General features: G+C 39.7%; 1 long non-coding RNA gene across 1 annotated transcript in view; it reads left to right on the forward strand.

Annotated features, from left to right (window-relative positions):
• Positions 1-22,099, forward strand: part of LOC133233471 (uncharacterized) — a 167,733-nt gene that overhangs the window by 20,970 nt on the left and 124,664 nt on the right. The gene's annotated exons all lie outside the window — the stretch shown is intronic.

The following is a 22,099-nucleotide window of genomic DNA, read 5'->3' on the forward strand; positions in this document are numbered from 1 at the left end:
GATAAAGAAGATCTAGAACATATAAAGAATGGATTACCACTCAGTCATGAAACGGAAAAAATAGTGCCATTTGCAGAGACATGGATGGACCTAGAGATTGTCATACAGAGTGAAATAAGAAAGAAGAAAAAACCATAATATCACTTATATGTGGAATCTAGAAAAGAGGCACAGATGAACTTATTTGCAAAGCAGAAATAGAATCACAGATGTAGAGAACAAACTTATGGTTACCAAGGGAGGTGGGACAACTTGGGAGATTGGGATTGACATATATACACTACTATGAATAAAATGGGCTTCCCAGGTGGCGCTAGTGGTAAAGACCCGCCTACCAATGCAGGAGGTGTACAAGATGCGAGTTCCATTCCTGAGTCGGGAAGATCCCCTGGAGGAGGGCATGGCAACCCGCTCCAGTATTCTTGCCTGGAGAATCCTATGGACAGAGGAGCCTGGTGGACTACAGTCCATACAGTTGCAAAGACTCAGACATGACTGCAGAGACTTAACACACACACATGTATAAAGTAGATAACCAACTGTATACCATAGAGAACTCTACTCAATGATCTGTGATGACCTAAATGGGAAGGAAATCTAAAAAAGAGTGCATATATGTATACATAAAACTGATTCAATTTGCTCTACAGCAGAAACCAATACAACATTGTAAAGCAACTATACTTTAATTTTTTATGAAAAAGTTATCTGTTTAAGGTGCATATAAAAAATGTTGCCAGCATATAGCACCATAATTTCTCAGATTTTATTACTTAGGACCAGTGTGAGCAAGAAACCAGGGATGATTTACTTAAAAACAAAGTAAAGACAAATATTAAATAATGAATGTAAATGTTAACTAATGAATATGAACAGGTATTATGAAGATATAAAAAAATCTTGAAGATAATATGTGAGTGACTGGCATTTGGGGAAAAAAAGTCTCTTCCTGGCCTGAGGTCTGGAGCTCAGGCCAGAGGTAAGAGCTGGTGTACATCAGTTTTTGTTGAATCAGCATTCATTCACCTTCCAGGGCCCTAGGAATCTTTTTGTGACTTTAGTTACTCCAGATGGGAATGTTCAAGAATGGAATAAAGTTGAAACTGAGTCAGACAACCAGGACCCTGGAAGTGTCAGTTCTCCCCCTTAAGTATTGTAGTCATAAATACTCAGAATGAGTGGGCTCTCTGCCTTAGGGTCTTTTTCTGGGTGAAAGTCAACGGCTCTTCAACCAGCTTTCTGTGGAAAAGGCAGGAAGTAATGTTTTTCTTTGATATTGCTGAGTTTTCCAAGATGCTCTTTTTGTTTTTAATTGAAGTGGTTTTCTTTACTTCTCAGAGTTGAAAGTTGTTCAGGGACTGTTTATCAAATACCAGTGTGCCTGGTACAGTGCTGACCAGGGATACAGAGAGAAATAACAGGCTGTTGCCCTTGAAGATCTGTGGAGAACCTTTTTAAGAATGCCACACACTGGTCAGGGAGATGGACTAGATTAAGAAGCCAATTCAGGACAGACAAACTTAGAAAATAATGAAGATTTCTAAGAAAACCTCTATATAATATACTGTGATGGGAATGGAGTGAGAAAACAGAGGATCATAGTCACATACGTATGGCTATATCCTTGAAACTTTAGGTGTCCAGGTTTGGCCTTAAGCCATTAGTAAAAGACAGTGGCTACCCTTAGGATTCCTTAGTATCTTTAGGGATGGGGTTTCCACATTTTTCTTGCAATACTCATACCTAAGATATTTTCTAATGTCTGTCCTGTGTGTGTGTGTGTGTGTGTGTGTGTGTGTGTGTGTATTCTCAGTCGCTCGGTTGTGTCCGACTCTTTGTGGCCCCAGGGATTGTAGCTGCCAGACTTCTCTGCCAATGGAATTTTCCAGGCAAGAATACTGGAGTGGGATGCCATTTCCTATTCCAGGGGATCTTCCTGACCCAGGGATTGAACTGGAGTCTCCTGCAAAAGTGAAGTGAAAGTGAAAGCCGCTCAGTCGTGTCTGACTCTCAAATGTCTATCCTAAATCCCTATTATTGAAAGTTCAGTTCAGTTGCTCAGTCCTGTCCGACTCTTTGCACTCCCGTGGATTGCAGCATGCCAGGCTTCTCTGTCCATCACCAACTCCTGGAACTTGCTCAGGCTCATGTCCATCTAGTCAGTGACGCCATCAAACCATCTCATCTTTTGTTGTCCCCTTCTCCTCCTGCCGTTAATCTTTCCCAGCATCAGGGTCTTTTCTAATGAGTCAGTTCTTAGCATCAGGTGGCCAAAGTATTGGAACTTCAGCTTCAGCATCAGTCCTTCCAATGAAAATTCAGGGTTGATTTCCTTCAGGATTGACTGTTTTGATCTTGCAGTCAGGATTGACTGGTTTGATCTTGCAGTCCAAGGGACTCTCAAGAGTCTTCTCCAACACCACAGTTCAAAAGCATCAATTGAAAAGTTATTGAAAAGTTATATTGAAAGTTAACCCATCCTCTTTTACAGAAGAGCTGTCTGCTGTTTCTTTCAATATCATGAATGATTAGAAAGAACTTCTGAGTTTGCCCTCTCCATCTTCAAATCTATGTCTAGATCCTATTCCAAATTCTACTATTTTCAGCCACTCTGGTCATGAACTGTATCATTCATTTTTTTCTTCTCATTTTTTACCTCCCCCTGCCAATAATTACACATCACCTTTAATGTTTCCTTCTAGCTATATAAACATGAATTTCTTTTGGTTTATTGTCTCCTCTCTTACTGTCTTTCATTTGCCCTTCTTGCTTTTTTTTTTCCCCTTGAATTTGTCCTTCCAAAAGTCCTAAATTTTAATTTTATTTAAAGTCTAAATCTTTGTACCTTTTAGTTGGATTTAATTTTCCTTCTTGGGGAATCAGTATTGTCCCTTTTGTGCATGTGTACTGGGTGAGGTAAGGGGAGCCCACTGGTTTAAATTATGCTTTGCTGGGTCATGAGGTCTGGAGTCACACTCTAATGTGTGAAAATCCAAGAGAGAAAATTATCCTTCTACTACACTGAATGCTTCCTGGGCTGTAATTTCCAGGAACTGGATCTTTAGGGGTACATTAATGCTGTTGCTGGCAGGCAAGCAACAGATGAAAAATAAATATACTTGAGGGCTCAGAGGCTATTTCTGAGGCTGGAGGCAGGTAGTCAGGCAACAGGAAGTAAACACAGCAAAACAGTAGGAATAAGATAATTTACCTTTGGTCCTTTGAGCAGCAGGGAGCTGGGGAAAGACTGTCCCAAGGCTTCTGAAGGGGCAGCCCTAACAGGTGGCTTGTAGAGCCTTACTAGCCATACAGCAGTTGACTCTGAGCAGCTGCATTTTACAGACCTGAAAATAGCTTGAAAATGAGTTTTCTCAGTCCTAAGAGTTGCACAAAGCAGGGCTGGTGAGGGACATGACAGCTGGACATCAGGGATATATGAATAGCTCTTTGGAAAGTACTTTCCATGCCCACTGTTGGACGGGAACCTTGTAACAACCCTGTGAGGAGCACAGCAGTGATATCATTAACACTTTGTTGCATAGATGAAGAAACTGAGGCTCGAGGAACTTAAACTGCCCAAAGTCATATACGTGGTTTTAATGTTGTACCAGGCTTCCCAGGGCATAAGAGATCGTGGGTAGAACTGGATCCTCATGATAGTTTATAAGCATTAACCTTTACTCACCAACTTTAGAGAATTTCAGATCTCCTGAAATTCAGTGATGAAAATAATGATATGGATAATAGTAATTATAATAAAAAATATAGCCACTATTGTTTAAGCACTTACCACATGCTGTTTAAACCTCACAGCAAACCTAATACCTAACAGTGATCTTTTCATCCTTGTTTAGCAGATGAAAAAAACGAGGTCCAGAGAGGTTTAGTACTTTGCCCAAGATAACACAGCTATTAAGTGCCTGATGTAAGATTATAACTGAAGTATATATAATTCCGAAGTCACATATTTCCAGCAGGAAAAATTCAGGGGGTAACTTAAGCAGTCCCCAGGGATGTCCTCTTGTGCTCAGTAAACACAGTCTTACTGACCACAGTAGCATTTCGTCTTCTCTCGGGTAGTGGCCCCATGGGGCTGCCCTGACTCCTGGCCTTGGCAGGCGTGGGGTTTCTGTCCACGGCGGCTCTGACTACTCCACCCGTGACCTCGTTACTGTGCCTTGCTCCAGTGTGCTCCAGCAGTCAGCCAGTGTGGGAGGGCCCGGTACGAACTATGTCCCAAGCAGCATTGCCTGATGCTCTGGTTACTTATAGAGATTTCAAGAGTAAAGCTCTTTATCTCTCTTCTGAAGACCTTGGGCATGAACCCAGAGAGGCAGAGCCAAAGGGCCTTAACTGTATGCCCTATGCTCTGCTCTGAATTCCTCTTCTTTTTCAACAGCTACTTCACATCTTTACACAAATCAAGTTGTCCCTCCAATCTCCCATCTCTTAGCAGCACACTCCTTTGACTTTTATGCAAATAAAGGCCAGTGGGCCAGTGACAGCCAAGTGAATCAGATCTTTTAGAATTAGCATACGTTTGGACCCTTAAACTTGAAGCCCCATTACCCTTATTATTATGACCATTGCTTGTTATTTACATATTGGATCCTCTTCCATTAAATTATGCTTGTGATATATTTTAGGCAACATGTTCTTACATTCACACATACAATGATTGCTTGATGTGTAGTTTATTATATGAATAAATGAATGAATGAATGTAGGTAAACAAAAATAAGTGGTTTCTAGTTTTTGCTAACTTTAGGCTAGGTTCCTACCAGACTCCTTAAATCAGTTCTACTCATTTATGCCTCAGGGTATTTGCACTTGTTCCTTTTTCTTAGGAACAAGTTTTTTCTAGAAAACAAGAACTTTTTTCTAGAGTTTTCCATTATTTCTTCCTTCACTTCATTCAAATCCGACGTAATCTCCTCAGAGAGGCCTTCCCAGACAACTTCATATAAAAATATTACTCCTTGAAGGTCTCTACCCCCTTTCTGATTCAGTTTTTCTCAATAGAATTATTTTATGTTGGCTTATTTTCTGTTTTACCCACTCAGTTCCATGAAGGTTGAGGCCTTTGCTTCATTCCCTGCTGTATCTCTGTAAGTTTTGAATGATCACTGGCAGATAGGAGCTTAATAAATATTTGCTGAATGGGTGAATTAAACTGAGAAAGGCTCTCCAAAGGGAAGTGTGCCTACATGCAGAGGCTTTTTTAGTCTTTGTTAGGCATTACTCTAGTGAAGACATTCAAAATTCAGCAGTCTGGTAACATCTAAAGTGTTGACTCCTCAAATGAGTTAACTGTTTATTGATCTCTTCTTCTTGCTCCTTGAAAATGTGCATCCAGATCTATAAAACTCTTAGTTCAGAGTTCATCATGGTGTTTTCAGCTAGGCAGCCTCATGATGAATGACTGCTTATAGTAAAACCTGATTTATCTGCCATCAAAAGGAAAAGGTAGATTTTAGTGTAAGGTTTTTATATATCCTTATACTAAAAAAAATCCCTATTTGGCTGAGATTAAAATGGTTAACAAGTATTTTGGAGCTTCACTTCTGCACATAGTGGAGTAATAATGTTTAGATTTACCCTCTTGCCTGAAATAAGTTAAAAGCAGGGAAAAATATATGAAACAATGGTTCTCAACATATTGAATACAAGATAAGAAAAATAGTGAAAAACAAAGCATGTGAGTCTTACAGTTGCCCAAATTTACTGTTTTGAGGCATTTTCTATAGGCTGTGGTGTAGTGAGGGGAACTTAGGACAGATGTCCAGCAGTCTCCCCAAGTTTAAGAGACTGAAGCTAGAAGTTCAGGTAGGTCAAATGATCAAGAGTTCACAAAACAGAATAGAAAAGCGAGAGACACACACAGAGAATTCCAGAGACCTGCACAGAATCCCTTTGACTATTCAACTGAGTGCTGATCAGCTCACGCATGTGTACAACTCAGCTGTGTTGGAGGGAAAAACCACTCAAAACTCTCAGAGGGAGCGATCTCTCCGGCTCACACGGCACAGGGTGCAGCGCCTGCTCCTGCCAGCAGAGATGGGAAATGTCATATTCATGGGGTGTCAGGTAAAGTTCTTGGAGGTATGTTCTCTTAGTAGACTGAAATTATTTTTTTTTCTAAATGTTTTTCTGTCCTGCCTAACAAAGTTTAAAAGCAAGACCTGAAGTTTGCAAGTAACTTGACCACATCCCAGAGCAAAACTCAACAATAATAAATATCTGGCATCCACTAGAATGTTACCAGCAAATAAGCAGGGAAATATAAACAATAAGAAGATTAAAAACTCCTAATAAGATTTAAAAGTTTATTAATAGAAGCTGACAAAAAATGACACAAATGATAATATTAATAGACAAGAACATTAAAACAGTGATAACACTATGCTATATATTCAAGAAACTAAAGGAAGGATTAAATATGTTAAGTAAAGATGTCAAAAAAAAAAAAAAAAGACCCAAACTGAAATTCTGGGGGGTGAAAAACATACTCGACTGTATTATTGGCAGATTAGATATTACAGAAGAAAATACTAGTGAACTCTCCAAATTTAAAAATAAGAAAAATGTAATAATAAAATTAAAAAACCAATTAAATATAGGCAAAAGATCAGCACAAATGCTCTGCTAAAAAATGTGGATGGCAAATAAACACATCATCATCATTAGTTATTGTTGTTTAGTCAGTAAGTCATGTCTGACTCTTTGCAACCCCATGGACTGCAGCTCACCAGGCTTCCCTGTCTACTGTCTCCAAGTTTGCAGAGACTCATGTCCATTGAGTTAGTGATGCCATCCAACCATTTCATCCACTCTCACCCCCTTCTCCTCCTGCCCTCAATCTTTCTGAGCATCAGGGTCTTTTCCAATGAGTTGGCTCTTCCCATCAGGTGGCCAAAGTATTAGAGTTTCAGCTTCAGCATCAGTCCTTCCAAAGAATATTCAGGACTGATTTCCTTTAGGATTGACTGGTTGGATCTAGTTGCAGTCCAAGGGACTCTCAAGAGTCTTCTCCATTCCTTAAAAAACTGGAAATAGAACTGCCTTATGATCCAGAAATCCCACTGCTGGGCATACACACTGAGGAAACCAGAAGGGAAAGAGACACGTGTACCCCAATGTTCATTGCAGCACTGTTTATAATAGCCAGGACATGGAAGCAACCTAGATGTCCATCAGCAAATGAATGCATAAGAAAGCTGTGGTACATATACACAATGGAGTATTACTCAGCCATTAAAAAGAATACATTTGAATCAGTTCCAATGAGGTGAATGAAACTGGAGCCTATTATACAGAGTGAAGTAAGCCAGAAAGAAAAACACCAATACAGTATACTAACGCATATATATGGAATTTAGAAAGATGGTAACAATAACCCTGTGTACGAGAGAGCAAAAGAGACACTGATGTATAGATCAGTCTTATGGACTCTGTTGGAGAGGGAGAGGGTGGAAAGATTTGGGAGAATGGCATTGAAACATGTATAATATCATGTATGAAACGAGTTGCCAGTCCAGGTTCGATGCACGATACTGGATCCTTGGGGCTTGTGCCCTGAGATGACCCAGAGGGATGGTATGGGGAGGGAGAAGGGAAGAGGGTTCAGGATGGGGAACACATGTATACCTGTGGCGGATTCATTTCGATATTTGGCAAAACTAATACAATATTGTAAAGTTTAAAAAAAAAAAAGAGTCTTCTCCAGCACCACAATTACGAAAATCCAAATTAAAAGTGCATTGAGATACTTTCACATCCTTAATTGAAAATGACTGACTTTACTATGTGAGAGTATGGATGTGGTGCAACTGTAACTCTCATCCACTGCTAGCTGAACTGTAAAATGGTACAACCACTTTGGAAAACAGCTTGACATTTTCTCAAAATGTTAAACTTATACCTACTGTATCCCAATACTAGGTATTAATCCAAAAGAAGTGAAAGCATATGTATATACAAAGACTTATACATGAATGGTCTTAAGAGCTTTATTTTTTATAGCCCCAAACTCGATATAACTCAAATATCCATCAGCAGGTGAGTGGACAATACAGTTGTGATATATTCATGTAATGAAATTCTATTCAGCAACTTTGAAAGAATGAACTATTGATACATATAATGATATAGATAAACTTCAAAATAATTATGCCGAGTAAAAGAAGCTAAACAAAATAGAGCACATAATGTGTGATCCATCTATATAAAACTGTAGAAATGTGAGCTAATTTATAGTGATGGGGCTTCCCAGGTGGCACAATAGTAAAGAAACTGCCTGCCAATGCAGGAGACATAAGAGAGGCGGATTAGATCCCTGGGTAGGGAAGATCCCCTGGAGAAAGCAATGGCTGCCCACTCCAGTATTCTTGCCTGGAGAATCCCATGGACAGAGGAGCCTGGCAGGCTACAGTCTATGGGGTCACAAAGAGTTGGGCACAGCTAGCATCTGAGCACAAAGTTGTTAAACATGCATAACAATTTTTTTCATAAAAATCTTTCAAAAAATAATTTCCTTTTTTTTTTTTATTTCTTAAAAGAGCCAAATGAACACGGTTAATACCTTCTGAGGGGCTCTAGGGTCATCATTATTAATATGAATTATTACTAGACAGCCTCAAAAATGAACTCAGACAACCATGTGATTCAGCCTATACCTTGGATTTGATCTGCTCTTCAAGTTCTTCTGGCCCATCTCTCTGCTGTTAGCTTCATGACCTTCTGCCAACAGCATGTCCTCTAACCTGAAATTCTATTTCTTGCACTATTGGCCTCAAATGTGTTACCAAATTTATACAGAGTAAAGCTCACATGCCATATAGCAGTTGTTCTCCTTCTTTACTTCCCAGTACTAAGAAGTTCTCACTCTGCTTTCCTAGGCTGTGCCCAGCCTTCTCTCATTCATTTTAAAAATCAGTCCCAGCTGGTAAGACACTTATTGCTTTTCAAAGGCTTGGCCAGTAAGTATTCTCTGTTTAGTAAATGAATGGATTAAACACTGTTAAATAATTCTATTACCTGAAATATGCTATCTTCTTTTTTGTCCCTGTATTTGAGTTGCTGACCTTTCAATGCTGTTTTCTCTTTTCCTTTTTTTTTTTAAAGTGCTGCTCTTTGAGATCCCACTGTTCCTCATGGTGATGGGACATTAAAGACCAGAGCTCTAAGGTGTTAGTAACATTACATTATAAGCATCTAAGTCACAGAGATGAAAGGAACAGCCTCATGAATGCTGTGGAAATGGCATGAACTTGGTTTTACTGTCAGCTCTATGCATAGGAAGATTGGCATAAATTTTGTTTGCCAAGTGGAGAGTTCGATATTTTCATATTACTTTTTCTTCTCTTCATCATTCTAAAGGTTTTAAGTTATTTCTGGTCCCTCTCTTAATCATTTATTTTGAATGCAACAAGGTTCTCTCTGCAGGTTTGTTGACAGCTTTTCATTGGACTTTTCTGAGAACAAGCATGTTAATGGCATATTTAATGCCAGGATAAGCCATTGATTTGAGTGTGTGATATTTGCTGGAACATTGTGTCCTGAATAAAACATAAAAACACACTAAAATGTAACCTCAGAAACTGAATATTTAAATAGTCATGAATGAGAAAGCTTAATCCAAATATTTTCTCCCATGTAGTATACAGAATGTAGAAATTTAAATCTATTGGATCAGTACTTGATTTTAAGAAATATTATGTTTCAGGAAAATTCCTTTTGAGACCAGATGTAGAATATAAATAAAGACATCAGAAAAGTTTCTTACTAAAAATAGCTACAAATGGTGTAACATATATGATACTAAAAAGTCATTTATTGGCATTTACCACTGAACTGTTGGTCTTTAGAAATGAATTGCTTTAATGTAGATGAATTTGGTATTGCTTGCTGTTATAATAAAATTATACTAAATAATAACCCCTGTGAGGTTGATGGTTTATTTAGTCTTCTTCTATTATTCTGCTATTGTAGTCACCATTAATTAAACTTAATCTGTGTTCAGAAATCTTAAGTTTGAGATAATAAAACAAAACTAATTTTTTTTTTTTACCCACCATGTTAAATTGCAACATTGGCCATAGTTCTTCAACCCTCCCTGTGTTCATGTTCTCTGTTGCATGAAACTGTAGTTTTACTCAGTCCCATAGGTGGGGTATATTTTATCAGGCCTATAATATTGGGCTTCCCTGGTGGCTCAGAGGATAAAGCGTCTGCCTGCAATGTGGGAGACCTGGGTTCGATCCCTGGGTGGGGAATATCCCCTGGAGAAGGAAATGGCAACCCACTCTGGTACTCTTGCCTGGAAAACCCCATGGACGGAGAAGCCTTGTAGGCTACAGTCCATGGGGTCGCAAAGAATTGGACGTGACTGAACGACTTCACTATAATATCGTTTTTGAGGAGAATGGAGCAGAGGTGATAGTGTGCCAGTTTTGAGCTTAGATCTTACATGATTCTGCTTCCCTTGTGCCTCTGCCATGGCTATGAGAAGAATGCGTCTAGCTAGTCTGGGGGTAGTAGGACGAGGATGAGGGACGCATGGAGTAGAGCCATATGAGCTGAGCCCAGGCTGGATCAGCTGATCACAGACATGCAAGTTAAGTAAATGCTATTGCTATATGCCACTGAGGTTTTATATTTTTTATTACATATGTTATTGAAGCAAGAGCTAACTGATAAATCCATAGATAAAGAAAATTTCAATGCCAATGCCAAATAAATATAGTGGATAAATATATTAATAGTTATCCTCAGTGAGTTTTCTAAACATTTGTAGTAAAATGATATGTAATGTTTTGCTTGTGTTGTTAAGAAAGGTTAGAAATAATCATGACATCAATTTCTTGGACAGATAGAAGTTAAATCAAACCATGATAATATTAAATTAAATCAGTGACATGGAAAGCTTAAAACTTGGGTTGTGACTTTACCTATTGATCTTCTTAAAAAATTATTTAATTTTAATTGCAGATAATTGCTTTACAGTATTGTGTTTGTTTCTGTTGTACATCAACAAGAATTGGCCATAGAAGGAAATGGCAACCCACTCCAGTGTTCTTGCCTGGAGAATCCCAGGGACGGGGAGCCTGGTGGGCTGCCGTCTATGGGGTCACACAGAGTTGGACATGACTGAAGTAACTTAGCAGCAGCAGCAGCAGCATACATATGTCCCCTCCCTCTGGAACCTCCCTCCCACATCCCACCCCATCCCACTCTTGTAGGTTGTCACAGAGCTCTGGTTTGAGTTCCCTAGGTTATAGAGCAAATTCCCACTGGTTATCTATTTTACCTTGTCTAACTCAATGAAGGAGAAGGCAATGGCAACCCACTCCAGTACTCTCGCCTGGAAAATCCCATGGACAGAGGAGCCTGGAAGGCTGCAGTCCATGGGGTTGCTAAGAGTCGGACACGACTGAGTGACTTCACTTTCACTTTTCCTTTCATTCATTGGAGAAGGAAATGGCAACCCACTCCAGTGTTCTTGCCTGGAGAATCCCAGGGATGGGGGAGCCTGGTGGGCTGCTGTCTATGGGGTCACACAGAGTTGGACATGACTGAAGCAACTTAGCAGCAGCAACTCAATGAAACTAAGCCATTCCCTGTGGGACACCCAAGACGGGTGGGTCATGGTGGAGAGGTCTGACAGAATGTGGTCCACTGGAGAAGGGAATGGCAAACCACTTCAGTATTCTTGCCTTGAGAACCCCATGAACAGTATGAAAAGGCAAAATGATAGGATACTGAAAGAGGAACTCCCCAGGTCGATAGGTGCCCAATAGGCTACTGGAGATCAGTGGAGAAATAACTCCAGAAAGAATGAAGGCATGGAGCCAAAGCAAAAACAGTACCCAGCTATGGATGTGACTGGTGATAGAAGCAAGGTCCGATGCTGTAAAGAGCAATATTGCATAAGAGCTTGGAATGTTAGGTCCATGAATCAAGACAAATTGGAAGTGGTCAAACAGGAGATGGCAAGAGTGAACATCGACATTCTAGGAATCAGAGAACTAAAATGGACTGGAATGGGTGAATTTAACTCAGATGAACATTGTATCTACTACTGTGGGCAGGAATCCCTTAGGAGAAATGGAGTAGCCATCATGGTCAACAGAAGAGTCCGAAATGCAGTACTTGGATGCAATCTCAAAAATGACAGAATGATCTCTGTTCATTTCCAAGGCAAACCATTCAATATCACGGTAATCCAAGCGTATGCCCCAATCAGTAATGCTGAAGAAGCTGAAGTTGAACGGTTCTATGAAGACCTACAAGACCTTTTAGAACTAACACCCAAAACAGATGTCCTTTTCATTATAGGGGACTGGAATGCAAAAGCAGGAAGTAAAGAAACACCTGGAGTAACAGGCACATTTGGCCTTGGAGTATGGAATGAAGCAGGGCAAAGTCTAATAGAGTTTTGCCAAGAGAACACACTGGTCATAGCAAACAACTTCTTCCAGCAACATAAGAGAAGACTCTACACATGGACATCACCAGATGATCAACACCATTATCAGACTGATTATATTCTTTGCAGCCAAAGATAGAGAAGCTCTATACAGTCAGCAAAATAAGACTGGGAGTTGACTGTGGCTCAGATCATGAACTCCTTATTGCCAAATTCAGACTTAAATGGAAGAAAGTGGGGAAAACCACTAGACCATTCAAGCATGACCTAAATCAAATCCCTTATGATTATACAGTGGAAGTGAGAAATAGATTTAAGGGACTAGATCTGATAGACAGAGTGCCTGATGAACTATGGATGGAGGTTTGTGACATTGTACAGAGGACAGGGATCAAGACCATCCCCATGGAAAAGAAATGCAAAAAAGCAAAAAGCTGTCTGAGGAGGCCTTACAAATAGCTGTGAAAAGAAGAGAAGTGAAAACCAAAGGAGGAAAGGAAAGATATAACCATTTGAATAAAGAGTTCCAAAGAACAGCAAGGAGAGATAAGAAAGCCTTCCTCAGCGATCAGTGCAAAGAAATAGAGGAAAACAACAGAATGGGAAAGACTAGAGAGCTCTTCAAGAAAATTAGAGATACCAAGGGAACATTTCATGCAAAGATGGGCTCGATAAAGGACAGAAATGGTATGGACCTAACAGAAGCAGAAGATATTAAGAAGAGGTGGCAAGAATACACAGAAGAACTGTACAAAAAAGATCTTCACGACCCAGATAATCACGATGGTGTGATCACTGACCTAGAGCCAGACATCCTGGAATGTGAAGTCAAGTGGGCCTTAGAAAGCATCACTACGAACAAAGCTAGTGGAGGTGATGGAATCCCAGGTGAGCTATTTCAAATCCTAAAAGATGATGCAGATGGTGCAAAATCACTGCAGATGGTGATTGCAGCCATAAAATTAAAAGACACTTACTCCTTGGAAGGAAAGTTATGACCAACCTAGATAGCATATTCAAAAGCAGAGACGTTACTTTGCCAACAAAGGTCCATCTAGTCAAGGCTATGGTTTTTCCTGTGGTCATGTATGGATGTGAGAGTTGGACTGTGAAGAAAGCTGAACGCCGCAGAATTGATGCTTTTGAACTGTGGTGTTGGAGAAGACTCTTGAGAGTCCCTTGGACTGCAAGGAGATCCAACCAGTCCATTCTAAAGGAGATCAGCCCTGGGATTTCTTTGGAAGGACTGATGCTAAAGCTGAAACTCCAGTACTTTGGCCACCTCATGTGAAGAGTTGACTCATTGGAAAAGACTCTGATGCTAGGAGGGATTGGGGGCAGGAGGAGAAGGGGACGACAGAGGATGAGATGGCTGGATGGCATCACTGACTCTATGGACGTGAGTCTGGGTGAACTCCGGGAGTTGGTGATGGACAGGGAGGCCTGGTGTGCTGTGATTCATGGGGTCGCAAAGAGTTGGACACGACTGAGCGACTGAACTGAACTGAACTGAAAAGATGATGTTGTGAAAGTGCTGCACTCAATATGCCAGCAAATTTGGAAAACTCAGTAGTGGCCACAGGACTGGAGAAGGTCAGTTTTCATTCCAGTCCCAAAGAAAGGCAATGCCAAAGAATGCTCAAACAACTGCACAATTGCACTCATCTCACATGCTAGTAAAGTAATGCTCAAAATTCTCCAAGCCAGGCTTCAGCGATGTGAACTGTGAACTTCCAGATGTTCAAGCTGGTTTTAGAAAAAGCAGAGGCACCAGAGATCAAATTGCCAGCATCCACTGGATCATTGTAAAGGCAAGAGAGGTCCAGAAAAACATCTATTTCTGCTTTATTGACTATGCCAAAGCCTTTGACTGTGTGGATCACAATAAACTGTGGAAAATTCTGATAGAGATGGGAATACCAGACCACCTGACCTGCCTCTTGAGAAACCTGTGTGCAGGTCAGGAAGCAACAGTTAGAATTGGACATGGAACAACAGACTGGTTCCAAATAGGAATAGGAGTACGTCAAGGCTGTATATTGTCACCCTGCTTATTTAACTTCTATGCAGAGTACATCATGAGAAACGCTGGGCTGGAAGAAGCACAAGCTGGAATCAAGATTTCCGGGAGAAATATCAATCACCTCAGATATGCAGATGACACCACCCTTATGGCAGAGAGTGAAGAGAAACTAAAAGGCCTCTTGATGAAAGTGAAAGAGGAGAGTGAAAAAGTTGGCTTAAAGCTCAACATTCAGAAAACGAAGATCATGGCTTCTGGTCCCATCACTTCATGGCAAATAGATGGGGAAACAATGGAAACAGTGGCTGACTTTATTTTTTGGGGCTCCAAAATCACTGCAGATGGTGATTGCAGCCATGAAATTAAAAGACGCTTACTCCTTGGAAGGAAAGTTATGACCAACCTAGACAGCATATTCAAAAGCAGAGACATTACTTTGCCAACAAAAGTCTGTCTAGTCAAGACTATGGCTTTGGCACTGGTCATATATGGATGTGAGAGTTGGACTGTGAAGAAAGCTGAGTGCCGAAGAATTGATGCTTTGAACTGTGTTGTAGGAGAAGACTCTTGAGAGTCCCTTGGACTGCAAGGAGATCCAACCAGTCCATTCTAAAGGAGATCAGTCCTGGGTGTTCACTGGAAGGACTGATGCTAAAGCTGAAACTCCAATACTTTGGCCACCTCATGCGAAGAGTTGACTCATTGGAAAAGACCCTGATGCTGGGAGGGACTGGGGGCAGGAGGAGAAAGGGACGACAGAGGATGAGATGGCTGGATGGCATCACTGACTCGATAGATGTGAGTTTGAGTAAACCCCAGGAGTTGGTGATGGACAGGGAGGCCTGGCGTGCTGCAATTCATGGGGTCACAAAGAGTCAGACACGACTGAGATACTGAACTGAACTGAACTGGTCTATTTTACATATGGTAGTATATATGTTGCCATGCTACTCTCTCTATTTATCCTACCATCTCCCTCCTGCCCACCTCTGTGGCCATGAGTCTGTTCTCTATGCCTGTGTCTCCCTTGCTGCCCTGCAAATGGGTTCATCAGTGCCATCTTTCTAAGTTCCATATATACGTGTTAATATATGATATTTGTTTTCCTCCTTATCACTTACTTTACTCTGCATAATCGTGTCTAGGTTCATCCATCTCATTATCACTGATTCAAATGCATTCCTTTTTATAGCCGAGTAATAATCCACTGTATATATGTACCACAGATTCTTTATCCATTCATTTGTTGATTTACCTATTAATCTTTTATACAATGCCTATTTCTTAGTAGGCATTCAATAGAAATTTGATGAATGAATAAATGAGTGAGTGAGTAGTTTCTTTTCCTCCCTTAATTTTATTTTTCCTCTTAATGATTTACTACAAAAAAGGCATACATTTAAGGACGAGTAACAAACAAACCAATCAGCAATTCAACAAATCTTTGTTCTAGGTCAGTGGTTCTCACCTGGATGTGATTTCATATCCTAGGGGACATTTTGCAATGTCTGGAGACATTTTTGGTTGTCATATCTGGGGGGTGGTGTGCTAAAAACATCTTCTAGGTAGAGGCCAAGGATATTGTCAAACATTCTACAGTGTACAGAATAGGTATAATTGGGCCCAGTATGATTTGGCCCAAGTAATATTTGTGTGTCCTTTGAGCTTTTGGTTTTCTCTTGTCTTGCAGGACCATGAATCTTTCTCCCATGTTTCTTTTTCTCTTCCTTGTGTAGTGCCCAAAGATTGCTTCTGATTTTTTAAATCCTTTTCTTCTCCAGTCCTTCCAGAACTGCTTCATTGAATCTCATCACTTTTCTGTGTCTTCCCTGTATTCCATACTCTTATGACTAGAACGGTTTCAATATTTTGACACTTAAGATGGCCTTTCTCTTTCTGGGAGCTATTTTTGCTTAATTCCCTTTTCTCTTCTATGCAGATTTTCTGGAAACTCTCCCTTGTTTGTCATTGTTAATGTTGTTTAGTTGCTCAGTTGTATCTGACTCTTTGCAACTCCATGGGCTATATAGCCTGCCAGTCTCCTCTATCCATGGGATTGCCCAGGCAAGAATACTGGAGTGGGTTGCCATTTCCTTCTCCAGGGGATCTTTCCTACTCAAGGATTGAACCCAGGTCTCCTGCTTGGTGGGTGGATTCTTTACCACCGAGTCATCTGGGAAGTCAGAAGCCCTTCCTTAGATCTCTGCAAAGTCTTATGACGGGAGTCCTAGTGCTGCTGTACGTCTTTCCCCTAATTACAGATAATTGAAAGTTGGTAGTAGTGTTGTTTTTTAATTATGACGAGTTGTTGGATTTATGTGTGTGTATTTTTCCTTCTTATTGATCTGTATAGTTTTTTGGAAGATGTGTATAGAGATTCAGATTTAGTTGGCCACTGTTACCTCAGCAATCCAGAAATGATATCATTATCTTTTTTTAATTTAAATTTATTTATTTGAATTGGAGGCTAATTACTTTACAATATTGTATTGGTTTTGCCATACATCAACATGAATCCGCCATGGGTGTACACGTGTTCCACCTTTTAACTTTGCTTATAGCATCATTGCAGTACAGAGATTTTGCAATTTTATGCAATGAGATCTTTCTTTACTGTGTATGGGCTTCTGTTATGCTTGAGAAAGTTTTCCTCTCTGCACCACTGTAAAGCTGTAATTTAACATTTTTCCCAGTATATATTTTAAAAAATATTTTATTTTTATTTATTTGGCTGTGCTGGGTGTCAGTTGTGGCATGTGAACTCTTAGTTCACAGCATGTGGGATCTAGTTCCCTGACCAGGGATTAAACCCAGGCCCCTGCATTGGGAGCATGGAGTCTTAGCCACTGGACCACCAGGGAAGTCCCCAGTATAATTTTTTAATAATAAAAAACTTAAATCTGAATGCACCTTGGTTGTGGGAGATAGGAATCTTAACTTTAATTTTTCCTGTAATTATTAAAATAACTAGTTACATAATATAAAATAATGTATTCTTTCAGGGGTGTTATGGATCCTTCCTAAATTCTTAGGCTAAAGAAATATTAAAGCCTATATAGGGAATGTGTAAAGGATTCCAATGTGAAAATGCCTTGAAGGCAGGAACCAAAGCATGGGATCCATGACTGAATCAAAGTTTATTAAATGGGTTGTTGCTGTGGCTCCGGCACTCAGTCATGTCCAGCTCTTTGTGACCCATGGACTGCAGCACACCAGGCTTCCCTGTCCTTCTCTATCTCCCAGAGTTTGCTCAAACTCATGTCCTCTGAGTTGATGATGGAAACAGGTTGAGATCAATATTAATTAGAAATATACTCCTTTTCACATAAATATTTGCAACCTATACAAACTTTTTCAAGTATTTAAAGACTAGTAAATGATGTGCTTTATGCACTCAGTCAGGAATGGCAAATACATTTTTCTTTTTTTCTAATTTTATTTTATTTTTAAACTTTACATAATTGTATTAGTTTTGCCAAATATCAAAATGAATCCGCCACAGGTATACATGTGTTCCCCATCCTGAACCCTCCTCCCTCCTCCCTCCCCATACCCTCCCTCTGGGTCGTCCCAGTGCACTAGCACCAAGCATCCAGTATCGTGCATCGAACCTGGACTGGCAACTCGTTTCTTACATGATATTTTACATGTTTCAATGCCATTCTCCCAAATCTTCCCACCCTCTCCCTCTCCCACAGAGTCCATAAGACTGTTCTATACATCAGTGTCTCTTTTGCTGTCTCGTACACAGGGTTATTGTTACCATCTTTCTAAATTCCATATATATGCGTTAGTATACTGTATTTATGTTTTTCCTTCTGGCTTACTTCACTCTGTATAATAGGCTCCAGTTTCATCCACCTCATTAGAACTGATTCAAATGTATTCTTTTTAATGGCTGAGTAATACTCCATTGTGTATATGTACCACAGCTTTCTTATCCATTCATCTGCTGATGGACATCTAGGTTGCTTCCATGTCCTGGCTATTATAAACAGTGCTGCGATGAACATTGGGGTACACGTGTCTCTTTCCCTTCTGGTTTCCTCAGTGTGTATGCCCAGCAGTGGGATTGCTGGATCATAAGGCAGTTCTATTTCCAGTTTTTTAAGGAATCTCCACACTGTTCTCCATAGTGGCTGTACTAGTTTGCATTCCCACCAACAGTGTAAGAGGGTTCCCTTTTCTCCACATCCTCTCCAGCATTTATTACTTGTAGACTTTTGGATTGCAGCCATTCTGACTGGTGTGAAATGGTACCTCATAGTGGTTTTGATTTGCATTTCTCTGATAATGAGTGATGTTGAGCATCTTTTCATGTGTTTGTTAGCCATCTGTATGTCTTCTTTGGAGAAATGTCTATTTAGTTCTTTGGCCCATTTTTGGATTGGGTCGTTTATGGATTCAACGCAATCCCTATCAAGCTACCAACAGTATTCTTCACAGAGCTAGAACAAATAATTTCACAATTTGTATGGAAATACAAAAAACCTCGAATAGCCAAAGCAATCTTGAGAAAGAAGAATGGAACTGGAGGAATCAACCTACCTGACTTCAGGCTCTACTACAAAGCCACAGTTATCAAGACAGTATGGTACTGGCACAAAGACAGAAATATTGATCAATGGAATAAAATAGAAAGCCCAGAGATAAATCCACGCACATATGGACACCTTATCTTTGACAAAGGAGGCAAGAATATACAATGGATTAAAGACAATCTCTTTAACAAGTGGTGCTGGGAAATCTGGTCAACCACTTGTAAAAGAATGAAACTAGAACACTTTCTAACACCATACACAAAAATAAACTCAAAATGGATTAAAGATCTAAACGTAAGACCAGAAACTATAAAACTCCTAGAGGAGAACATAGGCAAAACACTCTCTGACATACATCACAGCAGGATCCTCTATGACCCACCTCCCAGAATATTGGAAATAAAAGCAAAAATAAAAAAAATGGGACCTAATTAACCTTAAAAGCTTCTGCACATCAAAGGAAACTATTAGCAAGGTGAAAAGACAGCCTTCAGAATGGGAGAAAATAATAGCAAATGAAGCAACCGACAAACAACTAATCTCAAAAATATACAAGCAACTCCTACGGCAAATACATTTTGATTCATGTGTCAGCTCCAACTGACTGACCTAGAACACTGGGTATGAAGGATTCTGAGCCCAAGGTGCATATGTCTGAGCCTAAATCTGAGCTCAGTTGGAAAGAAGGGCCTGTAGTGACTACTGATGGTTAGAAATGGGATGGAGGTGTAAATGCAACACGCTTGCCTATCCCCATAAGCACCTTTTGTCATGATCATCATTTCCCAGGGTGGCATCTGGCATATGACAGAGCTTGAATACAGAAGCTAGGCTGTTGGGGCTATAACAAAATACCACACACTGGGTGGCTTATAAACAACAGAAATTTCTTTCTCACAGTTCTGGAGGCTGGGAAGTCCAAGGTCAAGTGCCAGCATGGTTGAGTTCTGGTGAGAGCCCACTTCCTGGTCCACTGCTTTTGAGCCTTCTCATGTGTCACCATACGGTAGAAAGTGATAGGGAGTTCTCTGGGGTCTCTTCTCTGGGGCCATAATCCCATTCATGAGATCCACCCATATGACCCAACACCTCCTAAAGGCTCCACCATACCACCATCTTTGGGGGTTGGATTTCCACACAAGACTTTGGGGGTGGTGGGGATTCAGATGTTCAGACCATAGCAGTCACATAGAAGCTGTATAACCTTAGGTAAATTATTTAGCCTGTCAGTATTTCACTTTATTTATATGCTCCATGGGGCCAATAATTATATTTACGGCATAAAATTGTAAAAATAATGACTTTTTGTAAAACACTTAGATAGTCCCTGGTTTGTTATAAACATTAGTTATTATCCTTGTCTTTAGTATCAGTTATTTTATTATATGATATATAATAATATATTGTGTTAGTATTATTATTATAGAGCTAATAAATATTTGTGGAGTGAACATATTTAGCTGTTTTATTACAATGTTTCTTTTGTGCATAGGAAATTATGCTAGTATCTGTGAATCCATTAACCATGCTTTTGAAAAGTGAAGTTATACTCAGTAAGAGTCACATACACATCAAGTATGTTATACTTAGTATCTACTTACTCAAAGAACAGACAAATTAAATTGTTTTTCCTATTACTATTGCAAATCCAGATCTATACCCATTTCCTTATCAAACTCAGAAGTGGGAAGATGAATAGGAGTGTTACAAGCTCCCCAGAATAAAGTAGTTATTAAATACAGGGCCTTAATATCATTAATGGTGAACTAGAATATTCTGACCTTTGACATTGATCTCCACAGTTGAATCTGTATTAGGCTAATCAATTTCAAAGAGAATTAATTTGAATAACAGAAATCCTTATTTAAGTATGTCATAAATACACTTTGCACAGCAGAAGAGCATATGAACTTGAGTCCTATTTTCAGGAAGAGTGTTTTGAACTTAAGGGGAGTGTTTTTCAATTTGTTTGTGTACATTAACTGCAAAGAAAAAGTCAAGCCATCATCAATAGTACAGCTGGAGGAAAGTATTGGATTTAAGCTTTGCTTTAAATGAATCTGTTTGTGTTCTGTTTTGGATCACTTCCTGAAGTCAATACTCATCGACCTTAAAGGACCTCTTTGAGCTCTAAAAAGATGTCTATCTATGGAGATAACATTTAGAAAGACTACAATTGTATTTTGAAATTCACGTCTAAAATTGACTTCTCTTTAAACACAATCATTCTTCTCTTCTGGGAAACAAACCACATGAAATTATGTAATTGTGTTTTTATTTTCTGCTGGAAATTTTACAGAATGTTATTAAGGTGATCTATGGCCAATGTTAGAATCTCAGACCAGTAACATCAGCATTATTTGGGAGCTTGTTAGAAATGCAGATGCTCAGGCCACACCTAGACCTCTTGAGTCAAAATCTACATTTCACTCAGATCTCTGGGTAGTTTGTAAATGCACTCAAGTTTGGGAAGTGCTGTTCTCTGTATTTGGATAACTGAATGACCTGAGACTTTTGCTGAACATCTGGTAGGTCGAGTAGTCCATGACACAGTTTAGACTGGTGGTCACTTAGATTAAGCTGGATAAGGTGGAAAAAAAAATGTTGCTCAAATGGCATGTTGATTTTTATAAAAAGAAGGTCGCCTGAGGATATTAAAATGAAGAAAGACAGTCTGATCATTGTGTACCATGCCCCTTCCTGTCCTGTCATTTACTTAATTAGAAACGTATTGCATCTGTTGTCTGCTTTTATAGCCAGATGCACGCTGAAGAGCCCATCACATCCAGTTAGTGATATAGGAGTTGGATTTTCATGAGAGAAAGTTATCTAATTACCGTGTCACTAAGCTTGTGCTAATTTCACAGTATTCATTTTTCAGTCCTTTATAGAGAGTGAAATTTAGAAATATCCAAAAAGAGCAACTCAGGTCTGCTGTATGACATCTGCAGTCGTTGGCTAATTTAAAATAAAACAACCACACAGCGCGACCCACATACGATCCTCCTGTTACTTCTCCAGACTCTTTCTGTTAAAGCTGGTATCCAAGGACATTTATCCTCTCCTTCCTTGATTAGAGCACCAGTGGATTAAAAGCTCTTTTTCATA

This window comes from Bos javanicus, chromosome 20, assembly GCF_032452875.1.
Source record: "Bos javanicus breed banteng chromosome 20, ARS-OSU_banteng_1.0, whole genome shotgun sequence".
Lineage (NCBI taxonomy): Eukaryota > Metazoa > Chordata > Mammalia > Artiodactyla > Bovidae > Bos > Bos javanicus.